This window comes from Cibotium barometz, chromosome 18 (genome assembly GCF_041138505.1).
Source record: "Cibotium barometz isolate CiBa-2024 chromosome 18, ASM4113850v1, whole genome shotgun sequence".
NCBI classification, from domain to species: Eukaryota; Viridiplantae; Streptophyta; class Polypodiopsida; order Cyatheales; family Cibotiaceae; genus Cibotium; species Cibotium barometz.
This window is the reverse complement of record NC_141063.1, coordinates 6,806,444-6,816,609: the sequence shown is the minus strand read 5'-3', so window position 1 is coordinate 6,816,609 and position 10,166 is coordinate 6,806,444.

Below are 10,166 nucleotides of genomic sequence, written 5' to 3'. Positions count from 1 at the left end.
TGATTGAATTCCAAATGTCATAGGAATTCCTCTTTTACCATTAAATATAACTACCATAATTTTCTCATTTCTGAATTATTTAATAACACATAAACTTAAAAATTAGATTTCCATTGAATGTGACAAAAACCATTCTTTTAACCTAGGATATTCAATCCTAGAATATGATAGGAAGTCCTCTTTTCACGTTATGCATAAGAATGAATTATGCATCAATTTCTTAAAAATTTTGCCATAGCTACGCTGCTATTACTGGCAATTTTTAATTTTTATGAAAAGAATAAGACAGTAAAATAATTATGGCAGTATAACTATATTTTAGCATTAAATCCAATTTATGGATTTATCCCATAATATTACCATATTTTTCAAGCATATAAGTATAAAAATAATTTTCATAAACCTCTAGCTTCACAAGCCTAGAGTTTGATTTGTGAATAAAAAATTTCTCCATGAGAAGCATTAATTGAATATGGAATAGGTCATAGGAATGACCATTCTTTGGGGGAGAGAGAGATATGCTTTAAAAAAACATTTTATTTTAAGCATAAATGAAAACTTTATGTGTTTAATCACTAAAGTTCATTAGAGAGCTTCAATTGCATTAAAGAGCCATTCAATTGAATACTTCTCAAGCTTGAGAGGGGTTGAGAAGTGAGAAACATTTAGAGATTAAGAAAAAGACCATAAAATCACTCTTTACCTCTTGTTTTTCTTGATTCTTTAGTCATTGGAGAGGCCCCCAACCAATCAATTGGTTTAGTATGTTGATGAAGACTCCAAAGAAGGTTGAAGAGAGAGAGAAGCTCCAATCTCTCCAAATTATAGAGGATTTTTAGAGGATAATAGAAAATATCATTATTTCAGTACAATACTGGCATGGTATAGTTCACATATATTTTTACAAAGGGCTAAGGATCTATTTATCGGTGAGGGGGGCCTCTAACCAAGTCCAACTAGTTTTTAGAATTTTCGAGGTTCAATTTGGCTGAATTTGGACAAGATTTGGACCTCGTTTGGCTCCCTTTTGATTTGGTTTAATCCAAGAGAGAGGAGAGATAAAAATATCTTATTATTTTTGAGTTTAAAACTCCTCCACACATGTGAAATAGGTGCCTCCTTGAAATGCCCCCTTCTCCTTACCAAGGTGTCAAAAATGTATCATTATACCCAAAATATCTCATTTTTTAATTAATATTCATAGTTTTTTACTATCAAACCTTGTACTCAGTCAACTCTTCATCTTATGTGGGCATTTACTTGTTTTTGGGTATTTTCCTTTTATAAATTGGATTTATCTCCTCCCCACACTTGGATTGATCCAATTGGCCCATAGGAACCTTAATTGGACCATAATCCAATTTTTTTTGAAAATCTAGATCCTTAGGCTAAGGTCCTTTATACATATTTTCAATAAATTCCAATTGCACATTGGAAAGTTCTTTTTGAATATCTATTTCACGGGAAACCATTTTAGACACTAGGAGGATTTTTGTATCCAAAAATATCTCAATTCTGGACTACCTCCCTCTAGACATTTTCTCTCTCCAGGCCAAAACAGGATAAAATAGGATCTTTCTTTTATTTCAAAGAGGGGAATAATTATAAGATCAGAAGGGGAGGTTCTTACTCCTGTACACCTCAAAAGATGGAGGGAAGAATCTTACAAAAATTCTATATGTTGAGAAGGGAGAGTAGAGAAAATGTAGTCTGCTTGTTAGTAGGCGGTGCATTAGGATATGGATTAAGTAGTTTACTAGCTACATTAGAATACATTGGGTAAGTAGGGTTGGATGATGACGTTGGTGTCTCTTCCTGACCATGACTTGAGTGGGGGTTGGGTGGCTAGGCTTGTAGAGTTTCATAAAATCTTGGAGCTCAGTGATGTCCTCAGAACTTATGCTAGAATATTTGATATGTGATTTATCAAAAGTGTAGAGGACATTGGATAACATGGATTCTAAATGTTTGTAGATATTATGGTATAGTTTTAGGATACCAAAAGGGTGATATAAAGAAGACTCACATAAGTTTAAGTGCTGGTGAGTATTGTTGACTTCTAGCCAGGTTCTGGTTCTGGAAGGGTCCTTTGAGCCACATGATTCAGGACTTGTGTCATGAGATATGGGTTGCATATCTTTGATTGATGGGCTTTGAGATAATTTTCCATCTCCCAGTGTATATAGCATGCCCAGTCCTCCTCCTTTTCGTCTCATGGACCTTTGCTATTCTATTCAGCAGTACCCTGTTGTATCGGTCCACTAGCTTCACTTGCATGATTAAAGACATCGCTCTGCGTGCCTTCTCTGTGGCTTCATCTCTGATGTTCTCATATTCAGCTCCATTAGAGTTGTAGGAGCTCTTCTTCAACATAACATCCAGAGGAATTGTCTAAGGCATGGGCGTGTATCTTGACTAGTGATGGGAGCTACACAGCTTCACAAATTAGATCTTCAACGATCAGGACTTGCTTTGTGGTGCCATCGGATTTTGTTATTGTACCCGCTTGGTGGCTTTGTCATATTTCTTTACGTATCCCGCACAAAGCTTTGTGTCGATATTCTTGGAGAACTTGTGCCATCCTGTGTCGAGGCCCACCTTCTCCAGCTTGTCCTTTACTTCTGCCTCTTCCAGAATATGGAGGCACTCCGGGATATAATACTGTAATGCCACCTTTCCATGTGCCGAGTGGATCTCCTTGTTGATGATGGCACCATGGAAGGCCTGTGCGTATGGACCCAGGTAGTTCATCTTTGGTCCCCATGTTGGCCTTTTCTTTTGGCTCACTGGGGAGCCCATAGCACTGGCATGTGTTACTGCAAGGGTCTCTATGGCTTCTGGGTCTGAGGTCGACATCTGTACATGGGAAAAAGGTCAGCCTATAGACTGGTGGGGCATGTACTACTCCTTGTTGTTGTAAATGGCAAGAAGATTAATTGTGATGAGAACGGTGTTAGTGGTGTGTGCAATAAACAAGGCGTGTTAGTTGCAATATTGAAGAGGTCAAATTATGTAATGTGAAAGTGCAAGTGCCCAAATCGCAAAAGTGTAGGTCGTGAGGGGTAATCCCGTGAACCGGGGAAAACCCGTGAGATTAATTTCCATGAGAAGGAAATCCGTGAGGTTTAAGTTCCGTGAGAGTTAATAGCGTGAGACGGATTTCCATGAGAAGGAAATCTGTGAGATGGATTTCCATGAGAAGGAAATCCGTGAGGTTTAGATCCGTGAGAGTTGTTTTCGTGAGATGGATTTCCGTGAGATGGAAATCTGTGAGATGGATTCCCGTGAGATGGAAATCCGTGAGTTATTTTCATGAGAAGGAAATTCGTGAGATGGATTTCGGTGACATGGAAATCCATGGGAGTTATTTTCGTGAGATGGAAATCTGTGAGGAGATGGATTTTTGTGAGATGGATTTCCATGAGGTTTACATCCGTGAGATGGATTTTCGCGAGACGGAAATCCGTGAGGTCTATTTTCATGAGAGTGCAGGTTTTTGGCCATTTTCATGAAAGTGCAAGTTTGACCATGAAGTATTTATGTTTTGTTTTTCTTGTAGATTTGATTAGTGCATGTGATTGGATGAGACCACCTAGCGGGGTTTACATCGATCACAGAGCAAATAAAAAGAAAAGAAAAACAAAGAAGGGCCTAAGCTCCCACCTCAATGCGTAAATGTCAATTAGAATTCGAAGAAGTGATGAGGGATGCGATGCAAGAAGATGCGATTGCATTTGGAATTGGGGCTTGTATCTGTGCCCATTTGTTAAACTTCCTTTTTTCTCCCGTGATGGAACATAAGGGAGTGGTTACATAAAACCCTCTATTTGAGGTTTGGGATTTCTTGCCCCATGGGGTTGGTTGTACGGTTTTCACTGGCACTTGTCCTACAATAGTGTGGCTTTGAGGTTGCACGCTTCTTGTTGTGGTGGCTAAGGACACGTGAAAAAAATAGAGGGTTTTGTGTAACCACTCCCTTATGTTTTCCATCCTAAGCATGTATTTTGTATATTCATGTAGCAATGAAACATGGAATGTAAGGGAGTGGTTATAAAAAACCCTCTATTTCATGGTTTAGGATTTCTTACCCCACCATGGGGTTGGGTTACATGACTTGCAATGACACTTGTCATATACCGATGTGGCTTTAAGGCTGTAGGTTGCTTGTTGTGCCTAAGGACATGTTATGTGAATACCATTGCAAATCTTGTGGATCCCTTTGGTTTAAGGTAGTCCTAAACATTAGCTCTTTACCCTTCCTTGTGTTCCATATTCATCGTCTCTGAACAGAGAAGAAGACACTTCTATAATGAGCTCCTGAGAAGGTGGGATTCATGCTTGCACTATGTGTGCTTATTGTTGTGTGTTTTGAGATACACTTGTCCCTGTAATGATACACCAAAAGAAACATGTCCCAATTGTTATAGCAACGGTTGGGGGCTACTTGGCTGTAGTCAACCCAACTCAAGATTGACACCAAATGGTTTAAAAATTGAGGCATCTGGCATGGGTTGACCAGTTCTTGAGGGGGTAAACTTTGAGGTTCCTAGCCTTTTTAATTGAACTAAGCTCACATACTTTATTTTTATAAAATAGACCTACTTGGGGTATGAAATCTTATACAATATGACTATGACAAGGTTGGTGTGTAATTATTGGGCAAAAATTATACTTTAATATCCCAATAATTATAAAGGATAAGAATTTTCCTTAGAAATTATAGTTGGTACAGATTGTAAGACGAGAAAAATCTTAAAGAACATGAGTAGGTATGTCCCTTTACAAATCTTTAAGATAGTAATAATTGGTTGGTAGTAGGTATACCTACTTCTAGGCTCATGCCTTTTTTGTATGAACTAGGTGCATGCCTTTTTTGTATGAACTAAGCTGACACCTTTTTTGTGTAGCTAGTAGACTCACGCTTTTTTTGTATGAACTAAGCTCATGCTTTTTTTGTATCACACATGTTTTGTGTGAGCTAGGCTCACGTCGTTTGTGTGCGAACTAGACTCATGTACTTTAATTTTATAAAATTGGCATCCTTGGGGTACAAAATTCTATACAGTAGGTCTGTGACAAGGTTGGTGAGAAAATATTGGGCAATAATTATTCCCTTCAAAGGATAATAATTTTCCTTGGAAATTATAGCTAGTATAAATTGTATGACAAGAAAATCCTTAAAGGATATAAATAGGTATGTCAAGTATTTAAGGTAGTAATAATTGGTTTTGTATAATATTAGGTATATCTATCTCTAGACTCACAACTCGCATGACAAGAAAATCCTTAAAGGATATAAATAGGTATGTCAAGTATTTAAGGTAGTAATAATTGGTTTTGTATAATATTAGGTATATCTATCTCTAGACTTGGTCTAGTTAACTCATGTGTGTTGACTCACATCTCTAGACTCACAACTCGCATGTCGAGGCTCATATCTCTAGACTCACAACTCATGTGTCGAGGCTCATATCTCTAGACTCACAACTCATGTGTCGAGGCTTACAACTCAGGTCTCCAGACTCACAACTCACATGTCCAAGCTCATGGCGCACGTCTCCAAACTCACAATTCATGTGTCCAAGCTCATGTCTCCAAACTCACAACTCATGTGTCCAAGCTCACGTGTGTTAACTCATATGTTTAACTCACATCTTTTTTCTTTCAAGTGTGGAGTCGTGTCTCCTAACCTTAGAGCTCATTTGGCCGAGTTTTTGGAGTTTTTTGAGATTTTTTGGACTTGTTTGATGGGAGCACTTATTAAGGATCCTAATCTTAGTTGATGGTGGTTATGCAAGTAACTAAGTGTTCTTTGTTTATTTTGGTTGATTTTGCATGCTTCTAAGCTACCAATTCCAACTATGCATTGAAAATTATGAAATGCATAAACAAAATCACATACCCTATTCTACTCCACACCAAATGGAGTGTAATGCTTAGGTTTTTGATTGGATTATACTCCTAATCACAATTTTAAGTCACTAAGAAATCAAAGTTTTGTCCTTCTAAGCTATGAAATAGAATGCCCGAATGTAATAAGTTTTTTTAAAAAAACCAAAATCAATAAAACTAAACACATCCAAAGCTCTAAAACCATGTGTTTTTTGGAGTATGACCTCCTAATCAGCACTAGGGCAATATTGGGTCCCAATTGCTTGGGATGGGCAGATGAACAGAGCTAAGCCCTAGGCTATTCCCTCGTCAGGCAGTGCCAAATATATTCAAGTCAAGAGATTACCTAATCATGTGTCATTAGTTCTTACTTTCAATCTGTAAATTGCAACTTCTTGATGTGGGTGCACTAACTCGTCTATCACGTCCTCACTCTATTGTAACACCGGAATTGTAAGATTCTTCCCTCCAGCTTTTGAGGTGTAAAGGTGTAAGAACCTCCCCTTCTGTTCTTGTAATTATTCCCCTCTTTGAAATAGAAGAAACATCTTGTTTTATCCTATTTTGGCCTAGAGAGAGAAAATATCTAGAGAGAGATAATCCAAAATTGAGATATCTTTAGATATAAAAATCATCCTAGTGTCTAAAATGGATTCCCCTGAAACAGAAATTCAAAATGAACTTTCCAATGTGCATTTGGAATTAATTGAAAATGTGTATAAGGGACCTTAGCCTAAGGGTCTACATTTTCAGAAATTTTTAGATTATGGTCCAATTAAGGTTCCAATGGGCCAATTGGATTAATCCAAGTGTGGGGATGAGATAAATCCAAAAGAATAAAAGAAAATACCCAAAAATGAGAAAATTCTCACATAAGATGAAGAGTTGATTGAGTACAAGGTTTATTAGTTAAAAACTATGAGATATTACTAAAAAAATGAGATATTTTAAAATAATGATGCATTTTGACACCTTTGTAAGGAGAGGGAGACAAATCCTATCATTTTGGGAAAAGAGAAATAGAAGAAATAGCCTAATCTAGTAGATTAATCATAATTAAGATTATGATTATGGCTAAATTTATGTTTTAATTCCATAAATTGGATTTAAGTTTATGAATAGATCTTCTATAATAATTGCAATGTCTTATTCTTTTTTAGAAAAATTAAAAATTATCAGTATTAGTAGTGAAGCTATGGTAAAATTTTTAGAAAATAATACATATCTTATTTTTATGCATAATGCTAAAAGAGAACTTCCTACCATATTCTAGGATTGGACATCCTATACTAAAAGAATGATTTTCATCATATTCATGGAAAATAAAATTTTAGTATTTATGTATAAATAATTAATTAAAAAAAAGAGAAATTTTTAGTAATTTTATTTTTATGCAAAAAGAGGAATTCCCATGATAATGTGGAGATCCATGTAATTAAATGGAAAAAGATAAATATTGGTATATTAAAATAATGGATAATTTTATTTAATTTTAAGAGAAATTTTAGATAAATTTATTTTATGCATGATAAATTTTTAAATGATAAAAGAGGAATTCCCATGACATTTGGAATTCAATCATTTAAATGGTAAAAGTGGAATTCTTGGCATATTTGAAATAATGGATATTTTTATTAAAGAAAAGAGGAATTTTAGATAAATTTATTTTATTCCCATGACATTTGGAATTCAATCATTTAAATGCAAAAAGAGGAATTTCCATGATAATTGAGATCCAAGTAATTAAATGGTAAAAGAAGAATTTTTGATAAATTTATTTTATGCAAAAAGAGAAATTCCCATGATATAAGAGATCCAAGAAATTAAATGGTAAAAGAGGAATTTTTAGCATAATTCAAATTATGAGTATTTATCAAAAGTGGAATTTTGAGCATTAATAATTTTATTGGAAAATATGGGTAGAATTGATTTTTGTAAATCCTATGAATCTTTTACTCAAAAGAAGAATATTGAATATATTTCACTTGAGAAATTTGAGAAAGAATATGAAAATATTCGTTGAGAAAAAGTACCTTTAACTAGGCCAAGCAATTGGCAGAAATTTAGAAAAAGTCCCATCATCGGTATTTATCGAAGTAGAAAATGTTACTAAATGTGATAAAATATGAATGGATGTGATAAGATGTGAATGAGATGTGATAGGATGTGAGTGGATGTGATAAGATGTGAATGGATGTGATAAGATGTGAATGCGATGTGATAGGATGTGAGTGGATGTGATAGGATGTGAGTGGATGTGATGAGATGTGGATGGGATGTGATGTGATGTAAATAGATGTGGATGTGAATGTGATGAGATGTGGATGGGATATGATGTGATGTAAATGGATGTGGATGTGGATGTGATGAGATGTGGGTGGGATGTGATGTGATGTGAATGGATGTGGATGTGGATGTGAAGAGATGTGGATAGGATGTGATGTGATGTAAATGGATGTGGATGTAAATGTGATGAGATGAGATTGAGATGTGATGATACGTGAAAGGATGTGATATGATGTGAATGGATGAGAATGAGATGTGGATGTGATGTAATGTGGATGGAATATATGTGATGTGATGTGGATGCAATGAATGTGATGGATGTAAATGGGTGTAATGGATGTGAATGGATGAGATGAGATGTGAATGGATGTGAATGTGATGTGATGATATCTAAATGGATGTGATGCGATGTGAATATGATATGATGAGATGTAAATGGATGTGAGTTTGATGTGATGAGAATGAATGGATGAGATGTGATGTGAACGGATGTGACGTGAATGGATGAGATGTGATGTGAACGGATGTGAGTTTGATGTGATGAGAGATGAGATGTGATGTGAACGGATGTAATAAGATGTGATGTGAATCAGGGTAGATGTGAATGGACGAGATGTGATCTGAAAACGGATGTGATGTGGATATGTATAGATGTGAATGGATAAGATGTGATGTTAATAGGGGTAGATGTGAATGGATGAGATGTGATGTGAATGGATGTGATGTGGATATGGGTAGATGTGAATGGATGAGATGTGATGAAGATAGATGTGGATAGATGTGATGAGATGTAATATGATGTGATTGGATGAGGATGGATAAAGACGATGGGAATACATATGATTGGATATGGAATAAGCAATGTGAATTGATGTAGAAGAATGAGGAATCACGAGAAAGGATGTGGAACAATGTGGAAAGATGAGAGTTCGTATTTGAAACTGTATTTATGACCTCTTTTTAAATGATTGTTTTATCTCAAGAATGCTGGGAAAGCATTTTGACCATCTTGTGAAGGAGGTCGTAGAGACCTAATTGATAAAGTTGCAACAGCTGACAGAGAGTCAACGGAGGATGCGTAGCAAGGTCGACCGAGGTCTTGACCAGCCTCGGTTCGTTTATTTAAATGGTGAGCTTCTGGTACAGTGGATGAGGGACCAAGGAAGTGGCCTATGAGTGAAGCGCTAGGTGACCTCTGAAGGAGCCTAGAGGGTGCTGACTATACGGTGCTTGGGCTCTAAGTCGCCGAAGATACCCACGCGTGCATCGAGGAAGCAAATGGAACAAGGTGTTAGAGTTGTTTTCTGAACTCGGGCATGGATCTGGTTGATTGTCCTTGTTGTTGGTCCTCAACGGATGAGTCCATGGAACTTTTATATGGATCTGTTGGTTGATCTTGCTGATCTTCAATGGAGAGTCCATCTGGATTTTCATAAGTGAATATATTTCCGGGTACTGTGGTGTGGGTGTATACACATATATACCTTCGTGTACACACACCCATACACATCTATCCATGTGTGTGTGTGTGTGAGAGAGAGAGAGAGAGAGGGAGGGAGGGGAGGGGGGGGAAGGGGGGGAAATCACATCTATCAATGTGTGTGTGTGTGTGAGAGAGAGAGAGAGGGGGGGAGGGGGGGAAATGTGTGTGTGTGTGTGTGCACGTGTGAGAAAGAGAGAGACGGCGGAGGGAAGGTGGGGGGAGATGTATGCTTCAACATGGAGAGGCCCATTGACTTGACGTTAGCATGTGACCTGCCCGTGTGTAGGCAATACACGTAGCAACGCCATGCCCATGCCATGTGTATTGGCAATACACATGGCACTGCCACGTTTGTTGCGCATGTAACACACGTGGTGCTACGCGACGTGTATTGAGCACGCGTGTGTTACACATGCAACACATGGTGCCTACCACCATGGCAGGTGCCATTTAAATGCAGGATAGCTCTCTTCCTCACTCGCTCTCTCCCCCCCACTCTCTCAAC